We start from the raw sequence: 12,447 nt of genomic DNA, 5'->3' as shown, positions 1-12,447 counted from the left end.
AAGGCATAAGAATAATATAATGCACTTTGGGGACTCAGAAGAAGGGGTGATGGGTGTAAGGGACAAAAGACTACACGCTGGATACAGTGTACACTGCTTGGATGATGGGTGCACCAAAATCTCAGAAATTACCACTGAAGAACTTATCTACGTAAGCAAAAACCACCTGTTCCCCCAAAACTATTGAAATAATACAATTAAAAACTAATAAAACATTAAAAAACAAAAACTGAAAGAGCAGAAATCATGACATCTTTTACTGATATTAAAAGATAATAAAAGAATACTATGAATAACTCTGCTCACTGATTTTATAAACTAGGTTAAATGGACTAATTCATTAAAAGATAAAATCTGTGAATACTTACACAAGAAGAAATACACAACCTGAATAGGCCTATATCTATTTTTATAATTAATCAATAATTAATAACCTTCCCAAACAAAAATAGCCAGGCCCAGATGGATTCCTGAGTGAAATCTTCAACAATTTTAAGATATTTTAGGATGTCTCTACAAACTCTTTTAGAAGATAGAAGCAGAGAGAATACTTCCTAACTTATTCTATGGCCAGCATCATCCAAATACCAAAACGAGACTGAGACATTACAAGAAAGGAAAGCACAAAAAACCTACAGCCAACATCTTACTTAATGTTGAGGAACTAGTATTTTTCTAGCAAGATAAAAGGCAAAGATGTGTCTTCACTAATTTTTTTCAACATCATATTGGAAGTCCTAGTTAGTAACAGAAGGCAACAAATGTTAATAAAGAGGTATACTGATTGGGAAGCAAGAAATAAAATATTCTTTGTTTACAGATGACATGATTGTCTATGTAGAAAAATCCAGAAAGATCAGCAAAAACTCCTGGAACTAGTCCCAGTGTCCGAAATGCAGTACACAAGATTAGTATACAGAAGTCAATCACCTTTTATATACTGCAATGAACAAGTGGAATTTAAAATTAATACCATCTACACTAGCACTACAAAATATGAAATACTTAGTTTTAAATCTGACAAAATACGCACAAGATCTATATGAGGAAAATTACAAAATTCTAATGAAAGAAATTGAACAAGAACTAAGTAAACGTAGATGTATTCTCCATTGAGATAGAAATACTCAACATTGTGAAGCTGTGAGTGCTTCCCAACTTGATTTATTGATTCAACATAGTTCCAATCAAAATCCCAGTGAGTTATTTTGAGGATATCAGTAACTGATTGTAAAGTTTATAGAAAGAGAGAAAGAGAGGAAAAAAAAACAGAATAGCCAGAGCAATTATTGAAGGAGATGAATGAAGTTGGAAGATTGATACTACCCAAATTTAAGACTTCCTATAAATCTACAGTAATCAAGAAAAGATGATGTTTCCAAAAGAATAAACAATTATATAAATGGACTAGAATAGAGAGTCCAGAATTAGACCCACATCAATTTGGTCAACTGATCATTGACAAAAGACCAAAGGCAACATAATGGAGCAAAGATAGTCTTTACATACATGGTGCCAAAACAACTGAACAAACATATGAACACAAATGAACCTAGGCGCAGAGCTTACAATTTTTCACAATAATTAACACCAAGTAGATCACAGACCTAAATGTAAACAAAACATAAAATTTTTGTAATATAAAGTAGGAGAAAATCTAGACGCCCTTGGGTTTTGTGGTGACTTTTTGGATACAATACCAAAGTGGCTGTTCATGAAATAATTGATAAGCTGTACTTCACTGAAATTAAAATATCTGCTCTGTGGAAGACAATGTCAATAATATGAAAATACAAGTGATTTACTGAGATAAAATGTTTGTAAAATACGTATCTGATTAAGGACTCTTATCCAAAATATACAAAGAACTATTTATAACAATAATAAGAAAATAAAATATTCAGTCAAACATGACCAAAGACCTTAACAGACATCTCCCCAAATAAGATGTGTAGATGGTAGATAAGCACATGGCAAGGTAGTGCACATAATACAGCATAAGGGAAATGCAAATGAAAACATCAGTGAGATATCAGCACATACCTATTAGAATGGCCAAAATTTAGAACATGACAACACCAAATGCTGACAAGAATATAGAGCAACATTCCTTGTCGATGGAAATAGAAAATAGTAAAGACACTTTGGAAAGCAGTTTCCTACAAAATTAAATATAACTCTTACCACATGATTCAGTAATCATGTTCCTATGGGTAACCAAAGAAGTTAAAAACTATGTCCACAAAAAAAGTACACATGGATGTTTATAGGAGTTTTATTCATAATTGCAAATATTTAGAAGTGACCAAGACGTCCTTCAGTAGGTTAATGCATACACAAATTTTGGTAAATTTAGGCAATGGAATTTGAATGCACACTGAAACTAAATGAGTTGCCAAGCCATAAAAAGACAATGAGGAAACTTAAATTCATATTACTAAGTGAAAGTAGCCAATCTGAAAAGGCTATGTACTATATGATTTCAACTGCATGGCACTGTGGAAAAGGCAAAACTGTGGAGACAGTAAAAAGATTGGTGGTTGCTAGAGGATGGGGGAGGAAGGTATAAATAGGCAAAGCACAGAGTATTTTTAGCGCAGTGAAAAATATATGATACTATAATGACAGACATACTCTGTTATATATTTATCAAAACACACAGAATGTACAACACCAAGAGTGAACCCTAATATAAACTATGGCCTTTGAGTGATAATGATGTATCAACGTGTGTTTACTGATTGTAACAAATGTACCCCTATGGTGGGAATGTTGATGAGGGAGACTATGTATGTGTGGGGCAGGTAGTATATGGGAAATTTCCGCACCTTCCACTCAGTTTGGCTGTATACCTAAAAAATAAAATTTATTAAAAACACATCTTAAACATTAAAAACGTAAAAGATAAAAATTACAAACATAAATAAAACAGTCCTAAATAATTAACGTGTCATATAAGTATGTTAATATAAGAAATGACTTCACTAGAATAAATGTACTCAAAGGAACAGAACAGTAAATATAAGCTAGACAAGAACATTCACTAAAACTTATGCAAATATGTCTTAAATCAAGGGCAATAAAGTAAATGTCAATTGAAAGTAATTATTTTTCAAGCACCAAAATAATTGATATGTAACATTATTGGGATAGGTATGAAAGAACAAATAATACTCCAACTTTCAAATAGGAAGGTAAACTGATGAGACATTTTAGGACGGTAATTTTTTGAATATATTTAGTATATATTCCTTTTAACTTTAAAAGTCCTCCTCCGGTAATTTTCTTAAGAAAACATTTGAGCAATTGTATAAAGATATATATAATGTTATCTCTTATTAGTTTTGTTTATTTTAGTAAAATTCAGAGGGAAAGGAAAAAATCTATTAATAGGTGGATCATATAATTATATATCCACACAATGAGTACTGTTTAGTCATTATTAATAAAGATGAACATCTGCATATATTGACATGGAAACAATGCCTTCAATATATTGTTCTTCGAGATAAAGATGACTGGTAAAATTAGTCCAAAAGACAAAGAGGAAAGTATTAATTAGGATACATTGCAAAAAAATTGCATATTTTTAAAAATATAGAGAGCAAAATCCCTACATAATGAACAGATCATCTTACAGTGCTGTGCTTGAGTGACTTTTATATTTTTCAAAATATTTCTTTAGTTTATATTATGTAAAGACCATACTCATCATTTTATAATAGATAAAAATTATCTATTGCCATTGAGAAAAAAAAATCATAATTTTAATTCTTTTCACCGTCATACATTTAAAAAATTTAACTATGTTCGCTTTTCATTTGAAATGTTTTAACGTTTCAACTTGATACTCATATGAATTTATAATTAAAAAAATCAAAAGTCACTTAAACAAAAAGGAGTAAAAGGGAAGACATTGATAAGATGAAAAACTAGGAAGCTTTAGGCTTATATCCCCCAGTAGGTAAATTGAGATTTAAAAAAAATTAAACAAATTAGAGTACCTTTGTGAGAACTAGTTGGACTAGTTGGAAAGCTATAGTACCCAGGTCAACATAAAATCAAGAAAGCTTCCCAGAAAACGGGGTAAGAATATTTGTGATATTTGCATGCCTGTCCATGCCCCTCATTTGATGTGTCACAGTGAGGTGCAACTGGGAGGAAACTTCCCATGCCAGGAGTCCGCCCTTAGGATAGAAAAAGAGTAGAGTTCATTGAGCTCCTAACATTCTGACTTTACTGGGAGCTGCATGAAGGACAGGTTTCTGTCTCACATGACTTAGTCCACAACAGTTTGGAAGCTGCTGAAAACGGGCAATGTAGCACATTAGAGCTGCAATTAGAGCACATTAGAGCTGCAGCATTGTATATCTAATTAAAATAAGAAAAATGGTACATGTATAAAGTAAGAATATCAGCAAAGAAAAACTATTTAAAAAGAATCAAATGAAATATAGTCTTGAAAAATTCGGTAACTGGTAAAAAATTATTTGTACAAAATAATCTATTTTTTTAAATACTAAAACTTGTTTAAGCACAGCTAAAGTGGTTAAAGTGGTAAAAACAGATTTTATTCAGAAATTTCTGACAGCAGCAGCAGAGATTTTAATGGTGTAGGGAGCTGGAGTCATTTTAGGAACAAGATCTTATGTTGCTAGAAACTATGCTAGAGCTTGTTCAAGTCTCTTAACACAGAGGTTTGGATAGAGTTATCATGTTCCAAGAGTTTTGTAATTCTCAAACTGAACTAAAAAAATTCACTACAGAGATTCAACACTAGACTTGATCAGAGGAAAGAATCAGCAAACCTAAAAACAGGCCATTTGAAATTACTAAATAAGAGAAGCAAAAAGCAAAAAAACGAAGAAAAATAGAGTGTAAGGGAATTATGGGAAACTATCAAGCCAACAAATATAGTCATTATATAAGTCCCAGATGGAGAAAAAATAGAGAAATAATAAGAAAGTTCATTGGAAGATACGAAGGCCAAAGAAGTCCCAATTTTGAGTAAAGAAATCGTAATAAAAATTTAAGAAGCTCAATGTAATTTAATTAGAATAAAACTGATGATCCCCACATAAAGACATATTATAATCCAATTGTCAAAGACAAAGAGACTCTTGAAAGCAAGATAAAACTATTTAATTATAAGGAAGCTTCCAAAAGATTAAATATATTAACCCTCTCCTCTCTGGCTTTCAAGATTTCTCCTGAGAAGATGATATATTCAAAGGACTAAAAGAAAAGAAAAATAAATAAATAAATAAAATCTACAAACAAGAATGCTATGTCTTACAAACTGAAGAAAAATTAAAACTACTCCAGATAAATAAAATCTGAGAAAGTTCACTACAATTAGACCTGTTCTACGAAGTTGTTGAAAAAAATATAAAAACATGGACAAAAATAGTAACCTTATATTATTGCAACTTTGGTCATTTTTAATTCTTAAATAAAATTAGGACAAAATCATTGTGAAAAACTATAAATCTGTGCTAATGGTTATATAACATGTAAAGTTATAATTTGTTTCATTAATAATATACAGTATGGGATGAAGTTGTAAAGGAGTACAGTTTTTCTAGGTAATTAAAATTATTAGCTTAACATAAAGTTATTATTAGCTTAAAATAGAATGTTATAACTTTAAAATGGTTTCGTAATTGCAATGGTAACCACAAAAAATGTATTAGCCAAATATACACAAAATGAAATGAGAAGGAAATTAAAGCATGTCACAATAAATATCAATGAAACACAAGAAAGGCAGTACAAGAGGAGAGAAGGAACAAAGAAGTTGTAAAACAAACAGAAAAAACAATTAACAAAATGACAAGAGTCTTTCTCTATTAATAATTATATTATATGTAAATAGATTAGCTACTCAATCAAAAGAAAGGTTGGCTGAATGGATTTAAAAAGAAGATTCAACTGTATGCTATCTGTAAGACATACGTTAGATCTGAGGACCCACAGAAGCTGAAAGCAAAAAGATGAACATAGATAAGATATCCCTATCAAATGGTAGATAACAAAAGAACAGAGGTGGATATAACAATATCAGAAAAATAAACTTCAAGTCAAAATCTGTTTGAAGAGACAAAGAAGAACTTATATAATGATAAAAGTGTCAATTCATCAAGAATATATAACAATTATAAATATTTATGCAACAAATGTCAAAGCCTCCAAAATATAAAGCAAATTTTGACAAAATTGAAGGAGAAATAGAAAGCAGCCCATAATAGTAGTAGACTTCAATACCCTACTTGCTTTTTTTGTTTGTTTTTTTGAGACGGAGCCTCACTCTGTCACCCAGCCTAGAGTGCAGTGGTGCGATCTCTGCTCACTGCAACCTCCGCCTCCTGGGTTGAAGCAATTCTCCTGCCTCAGCCTCTGGAGTAGCTGGGTGGGCATGTGCCACCATGCCCAAGTAATTTTTTATATTTTTAGTAGAGACAGGGTTTCACCATGTTGGCCAGGCTGGTCTTGAACTCCTGACCTTGTGATCTGCCTGCCTCGGCCTCCCGAAGTGCTGGGATTACAGGCGAGAGCCACCGTGCCCGGCCCTCCCTACTTTCAGTAATGGATAAAACAAGCAGACCGAAGATAAATAATATAACAGAGAACGTTAACAACAATACAGACCAATTAGATATAAGAGACATATGCAGAACACTAATTCCCCCCTCCCCACCACCACCAAAAAGCACAACATACATTCTTTTCAAGAAAACATGGGCATTTTTTACAACAGACCACAATTTAGACCACAATGTTTTAATAGATTTTAAAAGACTGAAATAGTACTAAGTATCTTTTCCAGACATCAATAGTACAAGGTAAATGAAACTAGGCATCAATAGCACAAGGAAACTAGATATGAATAGCACAAGGAAAGCAAGGAAAGCAGAGCAATTCACAAATATGTAAAATTAAAATTAAAGAACATACTTTTTTTTTTTTTTTTGAGATGGAGTCTCACTCTGTCACCCAGTCTGGAGTGCAGTGGCTCGATCTTGGCTCACTGCAACCTCCTGAGTAGCTGGGACTACAGGTGCTTACCACCATGTCTGGCTAATTTTTGTATTTTAGTAGAGATGGGGTTTCACCATGTTGGCCAGGCTGGTCTTGAACTCCTGACTTCATGGTCTGCCTGCCTCAGCCTCCCAAAGTGCTGGGATTACAGGCGTGAGCCACCACATCCGTCCAAGAACATACTTTTAAACAGCCAATGGGTTAAAGAAGCAGCCAAGAAAAATTCAAAAATACCTTGAGATAAATGAAACCCAAACCACAACCTACTAAAACTTAAGTGATGCAGCCCAGCAGTACCAAGTATAACAAGTATATTTTAAAAACAAGAAAGATTTCAAGTTAGCAACAAAACTTACATTGCAAGGAATTCGAAAAAGGAAAAAAATAAAAAACACAAAGATATTATAAGAAATAAAATAATAAATATTAGAATAGAAATAAGCGAAATGGAGAAGCGATAGAAAAACAAAACTAAGGATTTTTTTTTAGAGAGATCAACAAAATTGGCAAGCCCTATATTAAGTAACCAACAAAGAGAGAAGACCCAAATAATTAAAACCAGAAATGAAAGAAGAGTCATTAAAAGGAATTATGAGACAACCATAAACAACCGTAAGCCATCAAATTGGTTAACCTGTAGTAAATGAAACATACAATGTACGAGGACTAAATCATGAATAATAGAAAATTTTTTAAAGTTTAGGATCAGATGTCTTCACTGGATAATTCCATCAAATATTTAAAGATGAGTTAACATCATTTATCTTCATACTCTTCCAAAAACTTGAAGAGCAGAGATTACTTCCAAAAGCTCATTCTGAGAGGCCAGCATTATCCTGATACCAAAGCTAGAGAAAGATGCTACAAGAAAAAACAAAACAAAACAAAAACAAAACTACAGACCGATATTATTGATGATTATAGATGCAAAAATCCTAAGCAAAAATATTAGCAAATCAAACTCCACAATACATTAAAAAGAATTATACATCACATCCAAATGGAATTTATATATGGAATGCAGTATGTTTCAACCTACAAATATAAATCAGTGTAGTACCCCACATTAGTAGAATGAAGGATGAAAACCACATCTTTATCTAATTTCATGCATAAAAAGCATCTGACAAAATTCAACATTCTTCCATGATAAAATCACTCAACTGGGAATAGAAGGAAATTACCTCAACATAGTAAAAGCCATGTATAAAAAGCCCATAGGGAACAATATACTCAATAAGGAAAGAGTAAAACGATTTTTCTCTAAGATCAGGATGCCCATTCTTACCACTGCTATTCAGCCTCTATTGGAAGTCCTAGCCAGAGTAATTAGGCAATTTTTAAAAACGCATCCAAATTGGAAAGGAAGAAATAGTTAGCTCTGTTCACAGACTACATGATCTCACATATAGAAAACCATAAAGATTCCACAAAAAACTGTTAGAAGTAATAAAATCTTTGCTAAGCTGCATGTTAAAAAATGAACACTCAAAAATCAGTTTTATTTCTATCCACTATAAATAAATAATACAAAAAAGTTTAAAAATTAATTTAAAATAGCATCAAAAAGTATAAAATACTTAGGAATAAACCTAGCCAAGGAAGTGAAAGACTTGGATGCTCAAAACTACAAAATGTTGCTGAAAGAAATGAAAGGAAAGCAAAAATCCATGGAAAGATCAAATGTTCATGGCTGAGAAGATTTAATATTGTTGAGATGTTAATACTGCCCAAAGTGATCTGGAGCTTCAACCAAATCCCTATAAAACTCCCAAGGGCATTTTCTAAGAAATAGAAAACAAAATCCTAAAATGTTTATGGAATCTCACAGAACTCCGCAGAAGCAACCCAAATGTTCATTGACAGAGGAATGAACAAACAAAATGTGATGTATACATACAGTACAGTATTATTCAGCCATGAAATGGAAGGAAATTCTCTCACATGCTACAAAATGGATAAACTTTGAGGAAAATATGTTAAGTGAAATAAACCTGCCTCCGAAAGATGGATACTGCTTGACTCCACTTATATAAACTATCTAAAGTAGTCAAATTAACAGAACAGAAAGTAGAATGAAGGTTACTAGGAATTGGGTGGAAAAAAAAGGGGAATTGTGGTTTAAAAGGTATAGAGTTTCAGTTTTGTGGGATGAAAAAGTTTGAATCTGTTTCACAACCATGTGAATATAATTTACGCTACTGAACTGTACACATAAAAGTGGCTATGATGGTAAATTTTATAGTGTTTATTTTTATCGCAATAAAAAAGGAAAAATAACTGAGTTATAGATTGGTCAACAACTTTTATGATGAAAAATTGGTCATACCTGTTAAATTCTTTGAATATGTCATTGAAAGAAAAACAAGAATATAAGTGAGGTATTCTTGAGTTGTAGAGGTACACATTTTAATAACTATGAGAAAATATTTTTATAAAAAACTGAAAATAGATTTATCTGATAATATTTTTTATTTGTAATTTCCACAAAATTTTTCACAGAATTTTCTATTTCTTATATCATCATATGTATTCACAGAATAATTTAAAAAGACAGTTGCAAAATTATATGTTAAATTTATTTTTACACTTATTACATCTCATAAGTTAGGCTGCCCTGTCATTAATATCCTCTTACTGATACAGATATTAAGTGACAGTGGTAGATCCTACGAATCTTGATTTTTTAGAATAGCAGGAAGCATATTGCTATATTACTCATATTTGAAGAGAATCTGTGTGTACTTAAATCAGTGTTTGTATATCTGAATCAATATATAGAATATTCACTACTCTTAGTCTTTTGTTATTTGAAGCTAGGATGTTATAAAGCATTTGGAACATCATTTAAAAGGTATATAGGGCCGGGTGCGGTGGCTCACGCCTGTAATCTCAGCACTTTGGGAGGCCAAGGTGGGTGAATCTCTTGAAGCCAGGAGTTCTAGACCAGCCTGGCCACATGATGAAACCCTGTCTCTACTAAAAATACCAAAAAAATTAGCCGGGTGTGGTGGCATGCCCCTGAAATCCCAGCTACTTGGGAGGCTGAGGCAGGAGAATTGCTTGACCCTGGAAGGTGGAGGTTGCAGTGAGCCAAGATTGCACCATTATACTCCAGCCTGGGCAGCAGAGGGAGACTCCGTCTCAAAAAAATTTTAAAAAGCTATATAGCTATTTTATTGTACATTGTTTTATATATACTGTTCACTTTATTTATGTTCATTAACATTTGATGATTATATTCTACATTTTGGAGTTGTTCTTTATAAAATCACTTAAGATTTTTGTTATTGCAAACCTTAAAACTTAGGGTTAGCTGCTTTCAGTTTGCAATTCAAATATGTGTGCATCTGCGGCTTTTGATGTATAATAGCATCTGGTGATGTATAAAAGCTTCTGATGCGTAGTTACCCAGCATTTCTCTAAAATACCCATAGTGACTCCCTAAAATAGAAAATATTTAACAACATACAATGCTAAAACTAACAGACAACAGAGTATTAGAATCTGGACAGAATATATCCTAATCCTAAGGCTTGTGAAAATGGGTTGAAGACAACTTACCAACAGTTTAATATCTATGAACTCAATAAACTGAACTTGAGAGGAGAAATATGAACATTTTTTGTCTTTCTGATCATTCAGTCCCGTGCTTAGAAATCCATTTTCTCTACCAACCAGAAGGTTGGGAGACAGTGGTCCCCTATTGCATCATAGGTACATTAAAACATAATGAAATATTTTCATTCATTCATTTTTGTTATTCACAGGAATAAATAAATCATGATTAATAATTAATAAATTGATTGATTTATTAATAAACCAATAAATTCTTATTTATTCTTGTGACTAGACAATGCCTGCACATAGTATACAAGTCAAGGGTACAGCATAAAAATCTCTCTTTTCCCCTGTTTCTAGTCAGCCAATTCCCCTCCCCAGAAATAATTGCCTTACAAAGAATGTCTATGCATGACAAACTATATAAATGCTATTTTTTAAAATGAATGATCAATAAACTTTAGTAATTTCTAGGTCTTTCTCTTCATCATAGTGATTACATTTCTGAGCAGTTCCTCAAACAGTGGCTAAAGGAAATTAGTCATCTTTATGCCTGGATTCTCCGTTATGCTGCAAGAAAAGACCTACTTTCTATGTGGTATTGACAAAGCCTATGGCATCAAGATTAGGAAATTTGTGCTATGATAGTACTGCCATTTAACTCTCAAATCCCATATCAGTTTTATCAAATGTTCCAATAATGGAATAAGCTCATTCAAGATCATATATAGTTTTAATTATGGTACTTCTTCAGTGTTATTCAGTCTAGGACAGTTATCAGATTTTGAAGATTGTAGGGCAGTTATTTCATCCAACGTTTATTAACTTTGACTTATCGGATATTTCCTCATGATTACATTTCAGATTCATTTTATGCATTTTTGATAAGAATATCACAAAAATAATGCTATGTTCTCATTGCAACCTGATAGGTGTTTGTTTTTCTGTTTTTCCTATTTCGTGTGCCAAACACACATTCTTCCCCTTTCCCAAAACTCTCTTTCATCTTTTCTTCCTGCTGAAAGAGTTCACCGCCTATTTGTGTGCTTATATATATATTAATTTTTATATTATGCATAATAATTATTCATGATATTAATATTCTGTATATTATTATGTTTTGAGTTTGTTTTTATAGAGATGGGAACTCACTATGTTGCCCAGGGTGTTCTTGAACTCCTGGGCTCAAACGAATTATCCTGCTTCAGTCTTCCAGTGTGCTGGTATTACAGGCATGAGCCACCACTACACCAGGCCCTGTTTTGAAATCTTTAAAAAACCTTGTAGCTGGGAAGAGACCACCTCTCCATAAGCTAGTCAATTCTTAAAAATTGCAAAGGGCCCAGCCAGAAGCGTGACTTTGATGTGCACCCTAACCAAAGCAATAATGTCTCTACTATCTGACCTGCTCACCTCAAGAGACAATATTCCTTAATTATCGCAGGACCAGGTGCCAGGCAACTAGAGACTACCCCCATAGCTTAAATCCTGCTAAAATTATTCAAGCTAACCAATCCTAAGCTGTTTTCCCTGCCCTGCCCTGACTTTCTCTAGTAAACCCCTGATAAGTCCATGGCCTAAACACTTCCCCACTCTTTCTTCTCTTCTGACTCCTGAGCACCTTGGTGTCTTTCCTACCTGCCCGTCACCACATTTCATGCCACCTGTCTCTAGGTGAGTATCATAAATGTTGTTTACTTAAGCCTTTCCTGTGTCTCCTCTTGTGATCATGCCTGACTAATCATCACATTAAAAAATACAAAATACTTTCTTTTATAGAGGCCAGAAAATGCCAGAAAGTCAAGGACAGTTGACTAGCTTTAGGCATTTCTCCAAAATAAAAATAGC

The sequence above is a fragment of the Pan troglodytes genome, chromosome 14 (genome assembly GCF_028858775.2).
Source record: "Pan troglodytes isolate AG18354 chromosome 14, NHGRI_mPanTro3-v2.0_pri, whole genome shotgun sequence".
Taxonomy (NCBI): Eukaryota; Metazoa; Chordata; class Mammalia; order Primates; family Hominidae; genus Pan; species Pan troglodytes.
This window is presented reverse-complemented; position numbering follows the sequence as displayed.